The following is a 23,461-nucleotide window of genomic DNA, read 5'->3' as shown; positions in this document are numbered from 1 at the left end:
ACCAATAACCTCTGACTCCGAAGCCTGAGCTCTTTCCACTGAGCCATGCTGCTTCTCATTAGAGGAACTAAACATGCAGGCTGGGTTGGAGTAGGAGAGCAATGAGGTAAGGTAGGACGGGGCAAGGTGATTTAATGCCAGTGATAAGGAGATTCTGTTTGATTAGGTGGTGGATGGGCAACCACTGGAAGTTATTGAGGAGTGCAGAAACATAAACTAAACGTTTTTATTGAAAAATTACCTGGGCAGCAGAGTGAAGTGTGGACTGGACTTGGGAGAGACAGCGGGCAGGGAAGTCAACAAGGAGACTGATGCAGCGGAAATACGATAAATGCTTGTATTAACAGGGTAGAAGTTCGGATGAGAGGTAAGGGTAGATTTTAGTGATGTTATGAATGTGAAACCGACAGGAGTTAGTGATAGATTAAATGTGTGTGTTTGAGTGAGAGAGATGAGTTGAGGGTAACACCAAGGTTTTGGGCTTGTGAGATAGAAAGGATGGTGGTGGTGTTTACAGTGATGGGAAAATCTCAGGGAGGATAGGGTTTGAGTGGGAAAATGAGGAGTTCTGTTTTGGACATGTTAAGTTGGAGATGTCAACCAGACATCCAAGTAGAGTTGTCTTGAAGGTAGGAGGAAATGCGAAATAGCAGAGGAGAAAGATCAGGGCTAGAGACATAGATTTGGGAAATGTATGCATAGAAGTGATAATTGAAGCCATAATTGGAGCAAATAAAAGTATGAGCCACATGTGGGACAGGGACTGTGTCTAACCTGATTAGCGTGTATCTGCCCAGCACTTAGAACAGTGCTTGACACATAATAAGCACTTAATAAATACCGTTATTATTATTTTCATTATTGTTGAATGAGTTCTCCCAGGGATGAGAATAGAAGCGGGACCCAGAACTGAACCTTGAGGGATTCCCACAATTAGAATGTGGGAGACAGCAGAAGAACTCATGAAAGAGGCTGTGAATGAGTGGCCAGAGCAATAGAAGAACCAGTAGAGGACAGTGTCAGTGAAGCCAAGGTTAAATAATGTTTCCAGGAGAAGGGGTTGGTCGGTAATTTCAAGGGCAGCTGAGAGGTCAGGGAGTGTTAGGATGGAGTAGACGTCATTGGATTTGGCAAGAAGGAGATCATTTATGGCCCTCGAGAGGGTGGTTCCTGTGGAGTGTGGGGGATGGAACCCAGATTGCAGAGGGTCAAGGAGCGACTTGGAGGAGAGGAACTGGAGACAGTTGGTGTAGACAACTCAATCAAGGAGTTTGGAGAAGAGCATTGCCAAGAATACTAACCTAAACTTTGACTGGCTCAATCCCTGAAAAACAGCATTAAGACAAAATTTAGGGTATGGATTAAGGTAAAGCCTAGGGTTAAAACCAGGGTTTTACTAGGGTGAGTTTTTGGTAAACACTTCAAGATTCAACAGTTTATATAAATATTTGAGTATATGAATTTTCAAAGCCTGATTAAAATCACATCTCCGCCAAGAGACCTTCCCTATATACACCCTCATTTCTCCTACTCCCTCTCCCTTGGATTGCACTAGAATTTGGATCTTTTATTCACTTCCACAGCACTTAAGTACATATCTGTAACATATTTTAATGTCTGCATTCCCTCTGGACTGTAAATTCCTTGTGAGATGGGAACATGTAAAACAACTCCATTATATTGTACTCTCCAAAGTATTTAAGTACTTGCTTCACACACAATAAGCACTCAATAAATTGATTGATTGATTGACTCAATAATTGAATGTGTCAAAGCTTAAACACTGTTCCTTGAATCCAGACAAGGAAAAGTGGGTAGAACACTGGCATGGGTGACGAAAGGTCACGTCATCCCCCTGGCCTGGAATGCCCTCCCTCCGCACATCCGCCAAGCTAGCTCTCTTCCTCCCTTCACAGCCCTACTGAGAGCTCACCTCCTCCAGGAGGCCTTCCCAGACTGAGCCCCCTCCTTCCTCTTCCCCTCCTCCCCCTCCCCATCCCCCGTGCCTTACCTCCTTCCCCTCCCCACAGCACCTGTATATATGTATATATCTTTGTACGTATTTATTACTCTATTTTATTTGTACATACTTATTCTATTTATTTTATTTTGTTAATATGTTTTGTTTTGTTGTCTGTCTCCCCCTTCTAGACTGTGAGCCGCTGTTGGGTAGGGACCATCTCTATATGTTGCCAACTTGTACTACCCAAGTGCTTAGTACAGTGCTCTGCACACAGTAAGCGCTCAATAAATACGATTGAATGAATGAATGAATGAGTTCCAATCTCAGCTCTGCCAATTGTCTGCTGTGCGTCCTTGGGCAAGTCAGTTCCCTTCTCTGGGTCTCATTTACCTTATCTGTAAAATGGGGATTAAGACTGTGAGCCCCATGCTGTACAGGGACTGTGTCCAACCCAATTTGCTTGTGTCCACCCCAGTGCTTAGTACAGTGCCTTCCACAGAGTAAGTGATTAACTAATACCACAATTACAATTACTGTTTGCTCTTTTGTGTTAAGGCTGGCCTCCAATTAATCCCCCTCAGGTGCTCAGGTATTTTGCCTATTTTCGCATTTCCAGTTAGTGGATCCTCAAATTCCCTCGGTAGTCAATTCAGACGTTCAGTCACCCACTCTGTGTAGGAAATTCTTTTTAACAGTTAAATCTCTCTCTCTTTCTGGTACTCAGTTCTAGAGTCCGTTTTTAAATGAGCAGGATGTCAGCGTACCTGTCAAGAAGTGTTGGCTCTCTGGCAGGCGCCTGAGACCTATTATTTGGCTTTTTAACACTCATTCCCCTTGTGGCCATCATCACCCTAAGCTAGTAGGAGCCAAATGAACATGTGTGGATAGTAGGTGCCAAATAATGCAATTTTATTGAAATGTGCAGGAGGCTTTACATTGGCCTGGATACATTACACTATCCTACCATATATTCTATATTGAATTCAAAAATATGCAGCATAAGGAAAATGCTAGCGCCATCTGCCAGGCAAAATAACTATAAAGTAGAGAAATCAAGTTTTTAATGGATCCACAGAGAGAAGCTAGTGTTATTTTTTAATGTCAGTGCAAATAAACTCTTGAGCAGAGTGGCATAGTCATTCAGCTTTCTTTTAATTTATAACTCCATTAAGTCCAAGTTCAAGTTTTAGGTAAACTAGAACCTTCTCAAAAGAGGATGGGGATGTGTCACTTGCATGAAGGAGTTTTGCACTGACCTTTCTTTTCACGAACTTGAATTCCGATCCAATTCTAAGAGAAAGACCAGGATTGTAATTTTAATTTATGCTTAAATAAATATTTCTCAGTATCCCATTTCCATGAAAATCACTACCTGACCTGGCAGGATTTTCTATTTTTCTTTGACTGATGCCCAGTTTTGGAATAGCAGGAGCCCTGCCTTTCCAGCCTGCAGTGAGAAGGGGAAACACCGATTTGCTTTGACTCCAGCCTGTATTTCCTACCACCTTCACAGGAACATGGAATTTAAAGGTCCAATATAGAGTCCACTCTTCCATCACTTCCTATGAAAAAAAAGTTCCGGGGGCTGGGGGGGGCGGGGGAAAAAATCAAAACAAACATAAAAACCCCACCATTTTCTGGCTGAGAACTATTCATTCATTCATTCAGTCATATTTATTGTATTTAGAGTCGTATTGTTGACAGTGTGTGCAACATTGTACTAAGCAACATTGTACAATACAACAATGTACGGACACTCAAACATGAATTTTTCCTTCTTGGGTTAAAGAACAAATGTGCTGTGCTGTGCTCATGGCAACACATTGCCAGTAATTGCTAGTTCCCGAAGTTTTTCTTTTTTTCTAGATGATCAAATGAGAATCTCATTCACAATTAGTGTGATTTGGTGGTATAACAATAATAATAATAATAATTGGTATTCATTAGGCACTTACTATGTGCCAAGCACTATTCTAAGCACTGAGGTGAATACAAGGTTATCAGGTTATCAAGTGGGCCTAACAGTCTTAATCCCCATTTTACAGATGAGGTAACGTTGGCACAGCGACGGTAAGTGATCTGCTCAAAGTCACACAACTGGTAAAGGATATCCCAAAGGATATTCCCAGCTATGTTCCTGAAATCCTGGTTGTCACGATATTTGTGTTTAGCCCCACAGATGGAGTTCTAAAGTGCTTAATTTGGTGATCTGCATGCAGTGAGCATTCAACAGAGACCATCAATTGGTTGACTGATTCAGCAGAAACCCCTTCTTATCCCCACTCCCCTAGGCATGTCAGAGAGATGAGGAGGTGGAGCTACTTACTTATTGATTCTCATACATTCAAGTGATCAATAAATGATCCTTATTCTTTATTATTTCCCCATCTATAATTTATTTTACTCTCTTGTGTCCCAATGAAAACTGTAAACTCCTTGTGATCAGGGATAGCATCTATTAAATGAATTCATTGTATTTCCCAATCGCTTAGTACAGCACTCTGCACACAGTAAGGACTCAATAAATTCTGTTGATTTATTTATTCATGGACAAAACACCATTCTAATTTTCAAAGCCCTCCTATTCAATGTGAACTAGTGAGAAGAATGGTTGGCCTGGGTGTCAGAGGTCCTAGGCTCTAATCCCAGATCTGCCACTTGTCTGATGGGTGACCTTGGGCAAGTTACCTAACTTCTCTGTGCCTCAGTTTCCTCATTTGTAAAATAATGGTTAAATCCTACTCCCTCCCACCTAGACTGTGAGTCTCATGTGGGACAGAAACTCTGTCCTACCTGATAAGTTTGTACCGGTCTTAAAACTTAGGACGGTGCTTGGCACATAGTAAGAGCTTAACAAACACCATTCATTCATTCATTTGTATTTATTGAGTGCTTACTGTGTGCAAAGCACTGTACTAAGCGCTTGGGAACTACAAATTGGCAACATATAGAGACGGTCCCTACCCAACAATGGGTTTACAGTCTAGAAGGGGGAGATAGACAACAAAACAAAACAAGTAGACAGGCTTCAATACCCTTAGAATAAATGGAATTATAGCTATATACACATCATTAATAAAATAAATATAGTATGTACAAATAAAATAGAGTAATAAATACGTAGAAATATATACAAGCGCTGTGGTGAGAGGAGGGGCGTAGGAGTGAGGTGGGAGGGGGTGATGGGGAGAGGAGAAGGAGGAGGGAAGGGAAAAGGGGGGCTCAGTCTGGGAGAGGAAGGGAGTTTTGAAGCTCTCATTATTATTATTATTACACCGTTATTATTATTGTTAATAATAATCAGTGAAGTCACAATTCCTCCTAGAATTCTTCTCTGACTAACCTCTCATTTCCTCACCTGATTAGCTCTTCTAATGCACTTACATCTGTACCCTTTAAATACTTTGTTAGTAACCTCAGTAACACTTATGTAAATATCCTTATACTCTACTGCTTCCCCTTTTTGTCATTTCTTTTCATGTCTGTCTTCCAGGGTACTCTGTAAACTTCTTGGGGGCTGAGATTGTGTCTATCAACCGTATTGTAATTGTACTCTCTCAAGTGCTTAGTACAGTGCTCTGCACATAGTGAGTATTCAATAAATGCCACAGACTGGCTGATTGACTGATTGAGGTGTTCCATGGATACCAAAAAAGCACAAGAAGGGTGTGAGGTTGGTCATTTTGATAACTTTGGGTCAACAATAGTAGGTGACTCAATGATCTTTCATTTGAAAGCTTTCCCTGATATCAAGTGTTGACCTTTACTCCATATTTTCTCTCAACAGTCTTTCAGTTTGGAGGAGACCTTTTGTAGGACATATCTTCAAGGTTAATATTTAAGTATGAATTAAGCATAACACCCCTTTAACGATAAGTTGGCAAACAGATTCGGGAACTCCACCACACATTAGAAGGAATTTTAATGTATCATCCATAATAGAAACAAAGCATGTTTAAGCTAAGACTTAGAGTAGCCCTGGTGACAAAAGCATTGAACTGATTTCCCTTCACTCAGCTCTTGTCAGTTGAAACACACCTCTGTCAACAGAGCAAGATATTCCTTGTGTTAAAGGGAGGGTCACAGTAGTATAAGGATTAAAGACAGTGTGAATGTCTTTATCTCTTTGAAAGGTGGATTTTCCAAGAAGTTTGACTGAATCAACAAGAGTGAAAACAGAATTGATCTTATTTGGGCGAATCTAAATAAAACATTGGCTCCCATTGTAGTTTATATATTTTATTATTAATAATTACCTAGTATGTGATCAAGTCTTTATGACTGAATTTCCTCTAAAGTTGACTAAATATTATTATAGGAATAGGTGGCATGTTTTAATAAATGTTCTTTGGAGATACTGCAGAAACTTCTTATGAGAGATTAAGAAGTAGATGTTATCAGGAAAGCACTACCAATCTAGTTTTAAAATTTCAGTGGGAACGTACTAATTTATTTCGAATCCAACTCGTTGTCAACTCTATACATGACTTTCAAACTGACCTTCTAAAGTGTGAAAACATATAAAGTAAACTGATACTGCATTAATGTCAAGATTTCCTCACCACATGAGGAAAAGTCAGCAACTTTGTCTCGGCAAATATAACTGGAAAGTTTACCTAACTCTTGAAGAAATAGCCATTTGTTGCCTAAATTAGATTATGTATTTCTCATTTTTTCCCCATTTTTGTTTTTCCTTTCTCTGCTGTACTCTGATTTTTTTTTACTGCTGTTGCCCTTCTCTGGCCCTGTATTTTTGTTTCATTGCTTCTGCCTGTCTCCATTTCATGCACGTATCTGTGTTTTTATACATGTCTTTGTATCCCCGTTTTCATGTTGTTGTTTTTTCCTTAATGGTATTTTTTTTTCAAGTGAGGTAACAATTGCCACAAGAATACAAATTGTCAACTCTATGGTGTTTCCAGTGACAATGTATGGATCTGAAGGCTGGACAGTGAAAAAGCAGGATAGAAAGGACACCAATTCTTTAGAAATGTGGTGTTGGAGAAGGCTTTTGCAAATACCATGGACTGCCCCAAAATAAACAAATGGATTTTGAAGCCAATTAAACCAAAGGGGTCTTTGGAAGACCAAATGGCTAGACTTAGATTAGCATATTTTGGACACATAACTAGTAGGACTAATTTTCTAGCAAAGCCACTAATGTTAGGAAAAGTCCAGGGAAAACGTGGAAGAGGCCGACCAGCAGCTAGATGGATAGAGACCATAACAACGATAACAGAAGAACCGTTAGAAAGGTTACAGATTATGGCAGAGGACAGGACGTTCCTGAGAAAGTATAACCATGGAGTCGCTATGAATCAGAAATGACTCAACAGCACATAATAAAAATAATAATATTTTAAGTGCTTATTACTTGCCAGACATTGTACCGAGCCCTGGGATAGATACAAGGTAAACAGTCCTTGTCCCATGAAGGGCTCACATTCTTAATCTCCATTTTATACATGAGGTAACTGAGGCACAGAGAAGTTAAGTGACTAACCCACGGTCATACAGCAGACATGTTGGGAGTAGGATTAGAACCCAGGTCTTCCTACTCCCAGGCCTGTGCTCTTTCCACTAGGCCATGTTGCTTTCTGTTTCTGTGTTTCAGGTAGAGGCTCTGCCTTTGAAGCAAGCTTGAATTTCTGTTTCTCTGCAAGTTAGCATTTCCTGTGCTTATATGGAAAATGTTTTGGTTTGTACATGCGTAAGTGTGGGAAAACGTTGGTATAAGATAGTATTTTTGTGTGATTGTGAATAGCTGTGAAGGGACTGTTTTGGGGGTGTATATGTGCATGCAAATATGTTAAGGTTTGTCAAAAAGGAGGAGAGATGGAAATCTAGTTGGGTGTGTGTGTATATGTGTGTGTGTGTGTCTGTGTTGTAAGAGTGTCTTACTGGCTTAAATTACTGAGAGAAATCCTCCCTTGATTGAGAGGGAGATTGAGATTGAGATTGAGATTGAGATGAGAAAGAATTATAGACAGACTAGTAGGAGTAGCAGTTGCAGTGGTAATAGTAAAGTGGAAATGGTATTTATTGAATGCCCACTAGGTGCAATGCACTATCCGAAGTGCTTAACGTATTCTAACGGAGGAGACAGACATAAAAATAAATAAAAATAATCAGAACAAATAATTGAATATTCAATTCAATGTGCATATATCGGAAAGGGAAGACAATGGGTATAAAAATTACAAAAGTGCCAGAGGCGGCTTTAGACTTGACAGGAGATAAATGGCAAAGAACTAAAGCTAAAGCAAGTAGAAGGTTCTGATAGGCACATCCTTCCAGTCACAGACAGACCCTTTTATATATTCATTCATATCAATCAGTCAATCAATGGAGTTTATTGAGCACTTACTATTTGCAGAGCACTGTTCTAAACGCTTGAGAGTACAATACAAGAGAATAATCTGACGTGTTCCCTGCCCATAATGAGCTCAAACTAATAGAGCCATGCCCTCAACTGAGATGTATTTTCTCAGCATGGGGCAGATCAGTAGTAATGGCAAGAGAAGGTAAGATAAATTGCATTCTGGTGCACTAAAATTCTGGGATGACGACACCTGTCCACGTGTTTTGTTTTGTTTTCTGTCTCCCCCTTCTAATCATCATCATCATCATCATCATCAATCATATTTATTGAGCGCTTACTGTGTGTAGAGCACTGTACTAAGTGCTTGGGAAGTACAAACTAAGCGCTTGGGAAGTACAAATAATAATAATAATAATAATAATAATAATGGTATTTATTCAGCACTTACTATGTACAAAGCACTGTTCTAAGCACTGGCACTGTTCTAAGAGCCCATTGTTGGGTAGGGACCATCTCTATATGTCACCAACCTGTACTTCCCAAACTCTTAGTACAGTGCTCTGCACACAGTAAGTGCTCAATAAATATGATTGAATGAATGAATGGGCATTCTCCCAAGGAGCAGTTCCATTACCTCCTTAAAACCTGAAAAGCCGAAAGATGGTAGGAGGAAGAACACCACTGTTGTCTGATTCAGTATTTTATTTTCAGTGAAGTTTTCTTCACAAACAAGGAAAACCCAACCTCAAGGATTTTATTCTTTCAGATTACGGAGAAATAAAATAAACTGAACTTGTGCTTCCAGTTGGTAGGTTGAAAAGAGGGATAATAGACTGGAAATCTCCTTGAGGGCAGGAATCATGCTTACCAACTTTATTGGATTGTACTCTCCCAAGTGCTAGCACAGTGCTCTGCACACTGTAAGTCTTTAATAAATACCATATATTGATGATTAATAATCATTAACAATGAATACTAAAGCGATTATAATTGAATCAATGGGAGATACCCAGACAATACTATAAGTTGCTTCTGGAGTTTTTATAATCAAGGATTGTGTCTGCATAGTGGATAGAGCACAAGCCTAGGAGTCAGAAGCTTCTAACCCTGGCTCCACTGTTTGTCTGCTGTGTGACCTTGGGTATGTCACTTCCCTTCCCTATACATCAGTTACTTCATCTGTAAAATGGGGATTGAGGTTGTGAGCCCCACATGGGACAGGGACTGTGTCCAACCTGATTTGCTTGTATCCACCCCAGCGCTTAATATAGTGCCTGGCACTTAACATATATTATTATTATTATTACCATACCTTGATATGCATTATTATCTATGGATGCCTTGATCACCCTTTCCCAAGTCTTTTTGTCATGCCATAAAATGCCATAAAAAAATTATCCTGAGCCATGAGAGTCTCTTACATTTAGGGTGTGAGCAGCAGAGGAGGTTGCAGTGAAACGGACTGAAGGAGGAGCGGCTAGAGAGATAGAAGACCCAGGAGAGGACAGTATCAGTGAAGCAGAGGTTTGATAGTATTCTTGGATAAGAGGGTGCTCTATGATTTTGAAGGCAGCTTAGAGATCTAGGAGAAGTAGGATTGGAGTTGGTGAAAAGGAGGTTTGACCTTAGCAAGCACAGTTTCCATGGAGCAGAGGCAGTGGAAGCTAGGTTAGTTTGGGTCAAGGAGTTATATGGGGGAATAGAAGTTGAGGCAGCAGCTTGCTCAAGGAATTTGTAAAGGAAGGGTAGAAGGGAAATGGGACAATAACTGGAGAGTGCAGTGGGATCAATGGATAGGAGATAGGAGAAATATGGGCATGCTTGAAAATAGAGGGGAAGGAGAGTGAGCAGTTGAAAATGTTGGTTAGGGAAAGAAGAAGGAATGAAACAAATGTTGCAGTTATGCCATGGTTTGTGGAGATGGAGAATTCTGCTAGGGAAAAGCAGAGGAATAGGACCTAGATTAATTTATGCTCACAACCAAATTAGCCCACATTAACTTCCTTTCTCCCAGGTATAGATTGAAGAGAGAGTCACACATTAACCAGGGTTGAATCTTCCTGGATCTTTGGGGGAACAAGGAAGATCATCATCATTGTGTGACTGTTTATTGTTATCCTGTACTCTCCCAACTGCTTAGTACAGTGCTTTGCATACATTAAGTGCTCAATAAATACAACTAAATGAATGAATCTTCATCATCATCATTATCATGATCAGCAGCAGCAGCAGCATTCATTGAGAACTTAATTATGTGCAGAGCTTGAGAGAGTACAATATAACAGAATTGGTAAAAATCTTACTTGACAACAACCAGCTTACAGTCTAGAGGGGGAGACAGACATATCATGGGTTCAAATCCCAGCTCCACCAATTGTCAGCTGCGTGATTTTGGGCAAGTCACTTAACTTCTCTGTGCCTCAGTTACCTCATCTGTAAAATAAGGATTAAGACTGTGAGCCCCATGCGGGACAACCTGACCACCTTGTATCCCCTCAGTGCTTAGAATCATGCTGAGCACATAGTAAGTGCTTAACAAATACCATTATTATTATTATTAAATATAAACAAATACTTTATAATATATAATGTGTAATTTATAAATTATAGACATATATGTCAGTGCTGTGAGGTGAATACCAAATGCCCAAAGGTCACAGATCCAAGGGCATAGATGGTGCAGAAGGGAAAGGGAGCCAGGGAAAGAAGGTCTAATCAGGGAAGGCCTCTTGGAGGAGATGAGACCTCAATAAGACTTTGAAGGTTGAGGGGTGATAGTCTAGAATATACTGAGGGGGATGGAATTACAGGCCAGAGGGAGGGTGTGTGAAAGAGGTTGATGACAAGACAGACAAAATTGGGGCACAGTGAGAACACTGGTGCCGGAAGAGAAAAGTGTGCAGCTGGGATGTAGTAAGAAATCACTGAGATAAAGTAGGAGGGGGCAAGCTGCTTGTTCTGTTCTGCTGCCTGTCTCCCCCTTCTAGACTGTGAGCCCATTGTTGGGTAGGACTGTCTCTATATATTGCCGAACTGTACTTTCCAAGCGCTTAGTACAGTGCTCTGCACACAGTAAGCGCTCAATAAATACAACTGAATGAATGAATTGATGAACTGGGACTTTAAAAAGGAACTTCCATACAACCAACACAGTTCCAAATAATAATAATGGCATTTATTAAGTGCTTACTATGTGCAAAGCACAGTTCTAAGCACTGGGGAGGTTACAAGGTGATGAGGTTGTCCCACGGGGGGCTCACAGTCTTCATCCCCATTTTACAGACGAGGTAACTGAGGCCCAGAGAAGTTAAGTGACTTGCCCAAGGTCACACAGCGGACAATTGGCAGAGCCGGGATTTGAACCCATGACCCCGACTCCAAAGCCCGGGTTCTTTCAACTGAGCCACGCTGCTTCTCTAACTACTCTTTTCCCTAGTTTAATCCACAAGCCTTCAGGCCTGAGAAAGGCCTGTAACCTTTATGGTGAATTTAAATAGCACTTTCTTGTTTGCACAGCATTTTCACAGCGATGATTTCATTTATTTATTTATGATATTCGTTAAGCACTTACTATGTGCCAGGCACTGGACCAAGTGCTGAGGTAATAATAATAATGATAATAATAATGCTGGTATTTGTTAAGCACTTACTATGTGCCAAGCACTGTTCTAAGCACTGGGGGGATACAAGGTAATCAAGGTTGTCCCATATGGGGCTCACAGTCTTAATCCCCATTTTACAGATGAGGGAACTGAGGCACAGAGAAGTGAAGTGACTTGCACAAAGTCACACAGCTGACAAGTGGCGGAGCCAGGATTAGAACCCATGACCTCTGACTCCCAATCCCATGGTCTTTCCACTGAGCCAGGCTGCTCCTCTTTTTATTATTATTAATGATGACATTTGTTAAGCGCTTACTATTGTGAAGCACTGTTCTAAGAGCTGGGGAGATACAAGGTGATCAGGTTGTCCCACATGGGGCTCACAGTTTTAATCCCCATTTTACAGATGAGGTAACTGAGGCCCAGAGAGGTTAAGTGACTTGCCCAAAGTCACACAGCTGACAAGTGGTGGAGCCGGGATTAGAACCCATGACCTCTGGCTCCCAAGCCTGTGCTCTGTCCACTGAGCCAGACTGCTTCTCTAGATACAGGCTAATCAGTTTAGACACAGTCCATGTCCCACATGGGGCTCACAGTACTAAACCCTAATTTAAAATGAGGTAACTGAGGTACGGAGAAGTTAAGTGACTTGCCTAAGGTCAAAAAGCAGATAAATTTTGGAGCCAGGATTAGAACTCGGGTGCTTCTGACTCCCAGGCACATGCTCCACCCACTAGACCATGCTATTTTTCAGACTCTTATCCCCACAAGATTATTTTCATGATACTGTAGGATTTATTAAGCACCGGGCAGTGTGTGTTATTAAAACATATAATGGAATTGAGTTTCACTAAGGAATTAAAAACTGATAACCACTAGGTATAATCTGGAAAATCATTTTGGAGAGACAATGAGAGTGTGTTCTAATCTACATTTTGTACCCAAAACATGTAGACACTATTCAAAGTTTGGTGAGATCTCAATGGACTTTGGATACTCAGGCCAAGTGGGAAGACTTATTGAAATATTGAATTATGAGCGTCCTTGTAGCTGGAATTGGCAACATCACATGTTCCTGGAAAAGCTTCTGGATAGAGCTTTGAAAGAAGGCACAGTGATTTTCAACTCAGATCTTTTTCCTGGGAACTGATGATTGGGTGTGTGTGTTGAGGGGTGGGGACAAGGAATGCACTTTTGAACGATGGAGTAAGGGCAGTCTCAACATGTGTAGGAGGTCACAGACATTATTTGGGACTGTATAGAAGGAGCCTACTGTTGGGTAGGGACCATCTCTATATGTTGCCGACTTGTACTTCCCAAGCGCTGCACACAGTAAGCGCTCAATAAATACGATTGAATGAATGAATGAATATTCTCTTACATCTACTGCTGCTGTTGCTACTACTACTACTACTAATAATAATAATTATGGTACTTGTTAAGTGCTTACTGTGTGCCAGGCATGGTACTAAGCACTGGGGTGGATACAAGCAAATCAGGATGGACATGGTCTCTGTCCCACATCAGGCTCACGGTCTCTATTCCCATTTTACAGATGAGGCAACTGAGGCATGGAGAAGTGAAGTGACTTGCCCAGGGTCACACAGCAGACAAATGGCAGAGCCAAGATCAGAACCCATGACCTTCTGATTCCCAGGCCTGGGCTCTAGCCACTACGTCATGCTGCTTCCCCAACTGCTACTACAACTACTACTAATAATATTCCTGTTACTACAACTACTACTAATAATAGTAATGATGGTATTTGTTAAGCACTTACTATGTGCCAGTCACTGTATTAAGCACTGGGGTGGATAAAACAAATCGAGTTAGACACAGTCCCTGTCCCACATGAATCTCAGAGTCTCAATCCCCATTTTACAGATGAGGGAACTGGAGAACAGAGAAGTGAAGTGACTTGCCCAAGTTAACCCAACAGACAAGTGGTGGAGGAGGGATTAGAAATCTTGACCATCTTCCTCCCAGGCCCATGCTCTAACCACTGAGCCATGCTGCTTCTTCCCGTCCTCCCCACAGCCCAGACCTACCACTACTGCTACTACTATACAAGAACCACAATCTGATCCCATATCTAAGATCATCTTTCTAAGAATAAACTTGGAAATCACTTCTTTATAGGTCAGGTCACTGTAGAACAAAGTGGGGCATTATGTAAATAATCGTTATTACATGGGGTGAGTTTAGGTTATGGATGGAGTTTTCGTCTGGGCTCTCCCAAGATATTCAAGAATCAAACAATGAGTTAACGGAATAATTTTCAACAAAAGGCAATGCATTCCCACAGATTGCAATTGTCTCCAAAACTGAAGCAGAGAAAAGGCCCCAGAGAGGGTTTGAAAGGTCCCCAAATGGCCATTTCCAATAATCAGGGATTCTTCCATTCTCAAATTTAGCAGGGAAATGTTCAAATGCAACATTTCTATCCCTGGTTGTTGAGATCTTTACCTCAGTTTCATCATTTGATTTCAATTATTTACTATGATCACTTTTCTCCAAGAGCTTTCTAGTCTGTCTTTGCCAAAATATCTCAGGAAGTATTGTAGGAGATCCCAAGAAGTCAATTTTAATAAAAATAATAACAATAATGGCATTTATTAAGCACTTACTATGTGCCAAGCACTGTTCTAAGCGCTGGGGAGGTTACAAGGTGATCAACGTGTCCCATGGGGGCTCACAGTCTTCATCCTAATTTTACAGATGAGGGAACTAAGGCACAGAGAAGCTAAGTGACTTACCCAAAGTCACACAGCTGACAAGTGGCGGAGCCAGGATTTGAACCCATTACCTCCGACTCCAAAGCCCAAGTTCTTTCCACCAAGCCATGCTATTCTCAATTTTTCTCTCTCTTTCCCTCCTTCTCCCTTCTTTTCTCACTTATTCACTCTCTTTGTCCCTTCATCTCTCCCTCTTTTTCATCTTATCTCTCTCTGCCTCTGTCTCCCTCCTTCACTCTCCACTTCTTTCTTTCATTCTCTCTTTCCTTCTTTGTGCAGAGAGAATTAATACTGCAGACCAAAAGCTAGTAATAATAATTATTATTATGGTATTTGTTAAGCATTTACTATGTGCCAGGCTCTGTATTGGCTTTGGGGTGAATACAAGCAAATCATGTTGGACACAATCCTTGTACCATGTGGGGCTCACAGTCTCAATCCCCACTTTACCGATGAGGTAACTGAGGCACAGAGAAGCTAAGTGAGTTGCCCAAGATCACACAGCAGACAAGTGTCAGAGCCAGGGTTAGAATCTGTGACCAACTGATTCCCAGGCCTGTGCTCTATCCACTGTGCCATACTACTTTCTATTAGTTTGAAAGATGGAGGATTTTTTTGAATTTTGATGCATTGTTTATGAACAGTAATCTCCTTGATAAGAAATAACCCAAACTGCGAGGTAACTGTTGTATCAATGACATTGTTTTTTGTTTTGCCTGAAGAGGAACTGATGTATCCTCTCATTTGGGCAAGTCACTGCTTGTTCTAGTTGTCCTGAGGTTCTCCTGTCATTCAGCCACTGCATGGCCAAAGCAACTTAAACACTATTTTAGCTATGTTGTATACATTTTTCAAAAAATCAGCCCCTTCTTAATTTGACATAAAATATTAAACACTAGGTGAATATGTTAAGCTTATTGGACCCAGATGTACTCCCTTCCCCCACAAAAGCATTCAGTCGCATTTATGAATCACATTATATAATCAATTTACAAATCATTTTGTAACTTGCCAGGAAACACTGAAAATATATGACTGTGATTTCTGGCAGGCTCAGCCAAAACAAATATAACCAAAATCAAGAGAAGCTACTAGGTGCTCCTGGCTTGTGTCACATGAACCACTTGATTTAGTGGATAACGCCATCTTAGAATTTGGTTTGGGTGAAAAAAACAGACTAAATAGGAAAATCCATTTGGCAGCAAGAGTGGGCTCTGGAATCAGCATGGCCTAGTAGAGCACAGGCAGGGAAGTCAGAAGGATATGGGTTCTAATCCTAGCTCTGGCACTTGTCTGCTGTGTGATCTTGGGCAAGTCACCGTACTTCTCTGTGCCTCAGTTACCTCATCTGTAAAATGAGGATTAAGACTGTGAGCCCATGTGGAATAGGGACTGTGACCAATGCAATTTGCTTGTATCCATCTTATCTGTTGGTACTGTGGTAAGCCACAACAAGCTGCCTTATTAGAGACTGTTTGTGACCCCACGAACAACAATAACAATCAATCAACCAATCATATTTATTGAGCGCTTACTGTGCACAGAGCACTGTACTAAGCGCTTGGGAAGTACAAGTTGGCAACATAAAGAGACGGTCCCTACCCAACAGTGGGCTCACAGTCTAGAAGAAGGCGACAGACTGGCGAAGCCACTGATGTGCTCTACTTTAAGGCAGGTGGTTGCGGGCCTGTGGGGGTGGAACATGGAGGGAGGGGGGCTTTCTCTCCCTCTTCTACCCCATAATGGACCTGGACCAATCAATGGCTGCTACATAAGCCACAGCTGCGATGACTAAAGCAGATAAAAGGCAGTTGCTTTAAACTGTGGGTAGGCACATAGAGGTTATCTGAAAGTAGCCTGCAGGCTTGCAGAAGAGAAGAAGCACACCAACACTGAGTCGTAGGAAGGAGGCATGATGAGAACAGCGGAAGACAACAGCAATTTGGAAGCAGAAAGAAGATGCATTGGCAGAAGGGGCTCCTTTGACCACAGGCTGGTATTGGGCCCTTGGTGGAGTGAGTGGGTGCGTGTACGTGTCATCCCCTTGCATGTTGGTAAAATTAAGTAAAAAACTTTCCACATTAATGTTGGTGATGAGAGGTGTGGTTTGACTCCTATTAGGTGTCACAGAGGCTCCCACAGTCCAGGAAGGTCCTGGTTGATGTGAATCAGGATGGGCTCGTGACAGTTACAGTGCCTGGCATGTAGTAAGTGCTTAATGAATACCACAATCATCATTATTGTTATTATTATCATTTCCCCTCCTAGAAGAGCGATGTAAACCAGCCCTTGAACTGTTTATAATGGACCAGAAAAGGGTGGACTTTACTGACTGGAAATTATCCAGCACTAATTGGTGTGGATATGACTAGGAGCCTAATAGATTAATCAATTGATAGTATTTGAGTGCTCACTGTGTTCGGGAGAGAATGATATAGTAGAGGACTAGGGGTTCACTATGAAGGAGTTACTACAGGGCCCAGAGTGGAGGGGCTGCTCCCTGGAGTGGATCCAGCATGGCTCAGTGGAAAGACCATAGGCTTGGGAGCCAGATGTCATGGCTTCTAATCCCGGCTCCACCACTTGTCAGCTGTGTGACTTTGGGCAAGTCACTTTACATCTCGGAGCCTCAATTACCTCATCTGTAAAATGGAGATTGAGACTGTGAGCCCCACGAGACAACCTGATCACATTGTATCCCTCCCAGTGCTTAAACAGTGTTTTGTACATAAGCAGTGCTTAACAAATGCTATTATTATTCATAATAATAATAATAGCATTTATTAGGGGCTTACTATGTGTAAACACTGTTCTAAGCGTCGGGGAGGTTACAAGGTGATCAGGTTGTCCCACTGGGGGCTCACAGTCTTAATCCCCATTTTACAGATGAGGTAACTGAGGCCCAGAGAAGTTAAGTGACTTGCCCAAAGTCACATGGCTGACAATTGGCAGAGCAGGGATTTGAACCCATGACCTCTGACTCCAAAACCCATGCTCTTTCCACTGAGCCACACTGCTTCTCCAATATTATTATTATTATTATTATATATTATAATATTATCATTATCAGCCAGCTATGCTGACCCTCTTTTAAAATGCCTGGCCACAGTCCTTGCAGCAGAACAGCTGCTAGCCAAGCAGTGTGGTTCAGTGGAAGGAACCTGGGCTTTGGAGTCAGAGGCCATTTGGCCCTGCCAATTGTCAGCTGTATGACTTTGGGCTAGTCACTTAACGTCTCTGGGCCTCAGTTACCTCATCTGTAAAATGGGGATTAAGACACTGAGCCCCCTGTGGGGCAACCTGATCAACTTGTAACCTCCCCAGCGCTTAGAACAGTGCTTTGCACATAGTAAGCACTTAATAAATGTCATCATTATTATTTTTATTATCATTGTAGCTCTTGTAGCAGTTGAACTGGGTGAAGCCCTTGTCACAGGGCGAGGAGCGGGATGGCTTTTGGGTTGCTTGGATGCATTGGTTGCAGTTCAGAGATGAGGAGCACAAGAATCTCTTGCCACAAGGCAGAACAGAGGAAGGGACGCCTCCCCATAGGGCATCCATGATGGGGGAGACCTACTTCAGACGTGGCTCCCTGGACTTCCACTCCTGGCCCTGCAAGGACCTCAGAGTCCCACACCCATCTTGGGCCTCAGTTCCCGGCACCCAAGGCCTCAGAGCCCCGCTCCCATCCTGGGCCTTGGCTCCCTGTACCCACAGCCTCAGAGTCCTGTTCCTTTGACCTTGGTTTCCCACACCTATGGCCTCGGAGTCCCACTCCTTTCCTGGGCCTCAGCTTCCCGCAGCCTCAGAGTCCCGCTCCTTTCCTTGGCCTTGGTTCCCTGCACCCAAGGCATCACAGTTACACTCCATTCTTGGGCTTTAGCTCCCCACCCTCAGGGCCTCACAATCCTGCTCCCTTCCTGGCTTCAGTTCTCCACCACCAAGTCTTAGAGTCCAGCTCCCTTCCTCCGCCTCGGGTCTACTCTCCTCAGGGCCAAAAAGCCCTTCTCCCTCCCTGGGCCTTAGCTCTTAGAACATGGGTTCTAATCCCAGCTCCACCACTTGTCTGCTGTGTGAACTTGGGCAAGCCACTTAGCCTCTCTGTGCCTGTTACCTCATCTGTAAAATGGGGATTAAAATTGTGAGCCCCATGTGGGACAACCTCATCACCTTGTACCTACCCCAGCGCTTAGAACAGTGCTTGGCAAATAGTAAACACTTAACAAATATCATTATTATTATTATTATTATTATTGCAAATGACAAACCTGGGATTAAAGCTCCAGCTGGCAGTGAACCTAACAAAGTTCCCCCCACCATCCTCAACATCAGGCAAGGGTCACAAATACCTGCTTTCCCTCTCCCTTAGACTGTGAGCACCAAGGGGGAAAGGGACTGTATCTTTTCTGAATGTAATGCTTAGCCAAGTGATTGATACATTGTAAACTCTTTACAAGTACTATTATCATTATGATTATTGTTTTGTTGACATCATATTGGATCTTACTGCAATAAGGGTTTGGGGAATTCATTGATTTGTAGATAACTCCATTGATTCTTGACATTACTTCTACTGTATTCTTTTTGTACTCTCATAAGCATTCAGTAGGGTTCCCTATGCCCGTTGTAAACATTCATTAAATACCACTGATTGATTGGTACGATACCATCACTGAGTACATTCTTACCCCAAACCAGAGCATTTGGAGTGGCTATGATGAGTAAAGCTGGGGTGTTGAAAGATTCTCAAGAAATCCCCATGTGATGAAAAATGTGAAGTACAGAGGAGCAAATCCAGTCAGGGAGTGTTCTGTGGTCAGCCAAGTGCAGCAAAGTCATGAAATGAGATGATTGCAACATCCCACACTCTGGATCAGGGAGGTTTGCCCCCGTTCCTGGCTGCTGCTCCAGTCCAGGTTTCCAGCAAGGAGATCAGGCCACTGTTCTGTGGGCACACTGGACACCCCCATCCAGGCACCCTTCCTTTCAGGCTACTTCTTCCCAAGCTCTGTAGATAACAAATAATAATCATAGTACTTGTTAAGTGCTTACTGTGTGCCAAGCACTGTTCTAAGTGCTAGGGTAGATATACATTCATCAGGTTGGACACAGTCCCTGTCCCACATGGCGCTCACACTCTTAATCCCTGTTTTACAGATGAGGTAACTGAGGCCCAGAGAATCAATCAATCGTATTTATTGAGCGCTTACTGTGTGCAGAGAAGCTAAGTGACTTGCCCAAGGTCACACATGTGGAGGAGTCAGGTTTAGAACCCAGGTCCGTCTGATTCCCAAGTCCATGCTCTATCCACTAAGCCACTGACAAGCAATCCCAGTTCATTGGTGGCTCTGCCATGGTCTGTGAGATGGTGGCAGTGGGTGGAACCAGCAGCAGGGTCTTCTGGAAAACTCCACACTGTAGTAAATTCCGTGGTGTGCCAACTAAGAGCCTCACTTGTAATGGAGCCCAGAAGAGTCATCACACCCACCCAATCAATCAGTCACATTTATTGAGCACTTACTCTGTGCAGAGTACTATACTAAGCACTTGTCAGCTGTGTGACTTTTGGCAAGTCACCTCACTTCTCTGGGCCTCAGTTCCCTCATCTGTAAAATGGGGATTAAGACTGTGAGCCCGCCGTGGGACAACCTTGATCACCTTGTATCCCCCCCAGCGCTTAGAACAGTGCTTTGCACATAGTAAGCGCTTAATAAATGCTGTTATTATTATTATCATTATTATATACCTGTATAACAAAGTTGGCAGTCACGTTCCCTGCCCACAATGGACTTACATTCCAGAGGGGATGAGAGACATTAAACTCTTCGATTGTGAGCCCACCTGAATATTTTCTCCCAATAATAATAATAATGGCATTTATTAAGCGCTCACTATGTGCAAAGCACTGTTCTAAGCACTAGGGAGGTTACAAGGTGCTCAGGTCGTCCCACGGGGGCTCACAGTCTTAATCCCCATTTTACAGATGAGGGAACTGAGGCACAGAGAAGTGAAGTGACTTGCCCAAAGTCACACAGCTGACAATTGGCGGAGCCGGGATTTGAACCGATGACCTCTGATTCCACAGCCCATGCTCTTTCCACTGAGCCACACTGCTTCCCAATGTCTGGTATAGTGCTCTGCACATAGAAAGTACCTAATAAAATACTATTTCTAGTGCTACTGGCTCCAGCCCTGTGAATAGGGATTCAGACTCAATTTTCTGAATGATTTTAACAGTCATTTTCCAAGGTTTCAAGAATAAATCGACCATTTTCTGCATCAAATTCTGGCAAGATATGCGTCCTCTGGCCTTTTGGGAAATCATCCTAGGGTGATCATCTTGTCCTCTTTTATACTGGAGAGTGTGGTTTTCAGTTCTTTTTCCTGTCCAATACTAGTGAAACACCCAGTGTCTTTATGTTCACTATTTTATTTTGCCTCTCTCCAGCTCTGCTTCTGTCACTGAGTCCCATACTTCAGGCTGACTTCTCTTCCTACTAGGATCGGGTTGGAAAAGCAATAGAACTTGGACAATAGGACAGTCAGGGAATTTACATATTCTAGGTTCTACAGATTAGCACAAATAACTTTTTTTATATGTAATAACACAGTCAAAGTTTGCATAACCTATGCAACCTTCACCTGTTCAGTATTCTTTAGTGCCATCAATGGGCCAATCTGACCATCCCAATCTGCTTCCTTGGGAATGGAAATAGATCTGGAAGATACTGGATTATCTGAAGTACCCCACAATACTAAGTGTGGTATTTGTTAACCTCTTCTGGAGGAGATACAAGATATTCAGGTTGAACCGGGTCTCTGACCTGCATGGAGCTCACAGTCTAAGAGGGAGAGAGAACAGGGATGTAATCCCTATTTCATACATGAGGCAACTGTCTTCTAGACTGTGAGCCCACTGTTGGGTAGGGACCATCTCTATACGTTGCCAACTTGTACTTCCCAAGCGCTTAGTACAGTGCTCTGCATACAGTAAGCGCTCAATAAATACGATTGATTGAGGCATGGAGAAGTTCAGTGGCTTCCCCAAGTTGGCACAGCTGGTAAATGGCAGAGGTAGGATTAGAACCCAGGTCCCTCTTAATATTAAGTCCCCTGAAATCGGGGTTAGTTGCTATACCAAAGCCAGGTCCCAACTACTGTACAATTCCTTCTGTATTAGTAACAGTGAGTCACTCAGAATTAGCCTTACCTTTCAAATGGTTGCCACTTCCTTCCTTCGGATGGCCAGCATGGAATGGCTATGTTTAGGTAGTGGGTGAAATGACCTTTAAAATCCAGTTCACAGAACGCCCATGACCCTTCAGAATGGTACAGCTGTGTGCTAGTATCATAATGGGCCAAAACTTGTGACCGGTCATGAACTTGTTAGGTTTAGCCAAAGGGATTTCCACAGCTCACTGAGAGCACAGTGACTTAAAGTGGACTTATTATATCAGTTCCATAAAATGAGTTCTAGCGTTTCTTGCTCGATGGAGTTAATGTCCCCATCCTGTTTTAGAAACTGAGATAATTTCAGTTGCTCTCTCGCAAGTGTTGGAAATCCCTATTTTGCCAAGGAAAGAAATCTCCAAACGACTCAGTAGATGGAGCTCTTTCTTTTTATTTACTTCCAACGTTACATCCCATCCATGCTTAAAAATTAGGAAGCTAAGTGAAAAATTATAGAAAAAGCAAATGCATATTTGATGAGCTTTACTAATTGAAAATAGTATATTGTGAAATCATTACTGTCACAAAGCATTTACACCGATATGAATACTTAAGCAAAGAAAATATATGAACGTAAATCGACTAGAGCAATTTGAAAGTGATCGTGGACATCTGTGTTCGATAATCTTACTTTGTAAGCATTGTTTAATATTTCATGTCAAATTGGGAAGAGTGATAGGAGCATTTTTGAGCCCATAGATTGCTGGCATTGAGTATGCAGTCTGTCCTTTGTCAGATACCCTATCGGGAAGCAGTGTTGCTCAGTGGAATGAGCACGGGCTTGGAAGTCAGAGGTCATGGGTTCTAATAAAATCTGTCTGCTGTGTGACCTTGGGCAAGTCACATAACTTCTCTGAGCCTCAGTTACTTCCTCTGTAAAATGGGGATTAATAGTGTGCGCCCCATGTGGGACAACCTGATCACTCTTATTTATTTATTTATTACTCTATTTTACTTGTACATATTCTATTATATTCTGTTAATATGTTTTGTTTGGTTCTCTGTCTCCCCCTTCTAGACTGTGAGCCCACTGTTGGGTAGGGACCATCTCTGTGTGTTGCCAACTTGTGCTTCCCAAGTGCTTAGTACAGTGCTCTGCACACAGTAAGCACTCAATAAATATTATTGAATGAATCTGATCACCTTGTATCCTCCCCAATGCTTAGAACAGTGCTTTGCACATAGGAAGCACTTAACAAATACCATCATTATTATTGGGAGACCTGCTATAACAAGGCTTTTTTTTTTTTCCACTGACTTGTTCAACAAAAGTACTCTACCTCCATTCTTCTTTACAGAGATGCCTGGAAGAAAAAAAAATGGTTTTAAGTCCCTTAAGTTCATTTTTATGGAAAAAAACATTTTTTTTTTACATGAAAGGACAGCTATATAAATCATTGATAAATGACTACTTCTTTTGAGTGTTCTGCAATCCTTTCTCTTTATCAGCGAAACTTACCTTCCAAGACATCAAATTGATGTACTAGTTTTTAACCGATTTCGGGGTCCCACTTTAAAAACTGTTTTGTTTTGTTTTTTCTACGTATGCAACGGAAATCAAACTTGACCCAAAAATGTAGTCTAGTGGGGCTGCTGCGGAGATGATTGG

Source organism: Tachyglossus aculeatus, chromosome 1 (genome assembly GCF_015852505.1).
Source record: "Tachyglossus aculeatus isolate mTacAcu1 chromosome 1, mTacAcu1.pri, whole genome shotgun sequence".
Lineage (NCBI taxonomy): Eukaryota > Metazoa > Chordata > Mammalia > Monotremata > Tachyglossidae > Tachyglossus > Tachyglossus aculeatus.
This window is presented reverse-complemented; position numbering follows the sequence as displayed.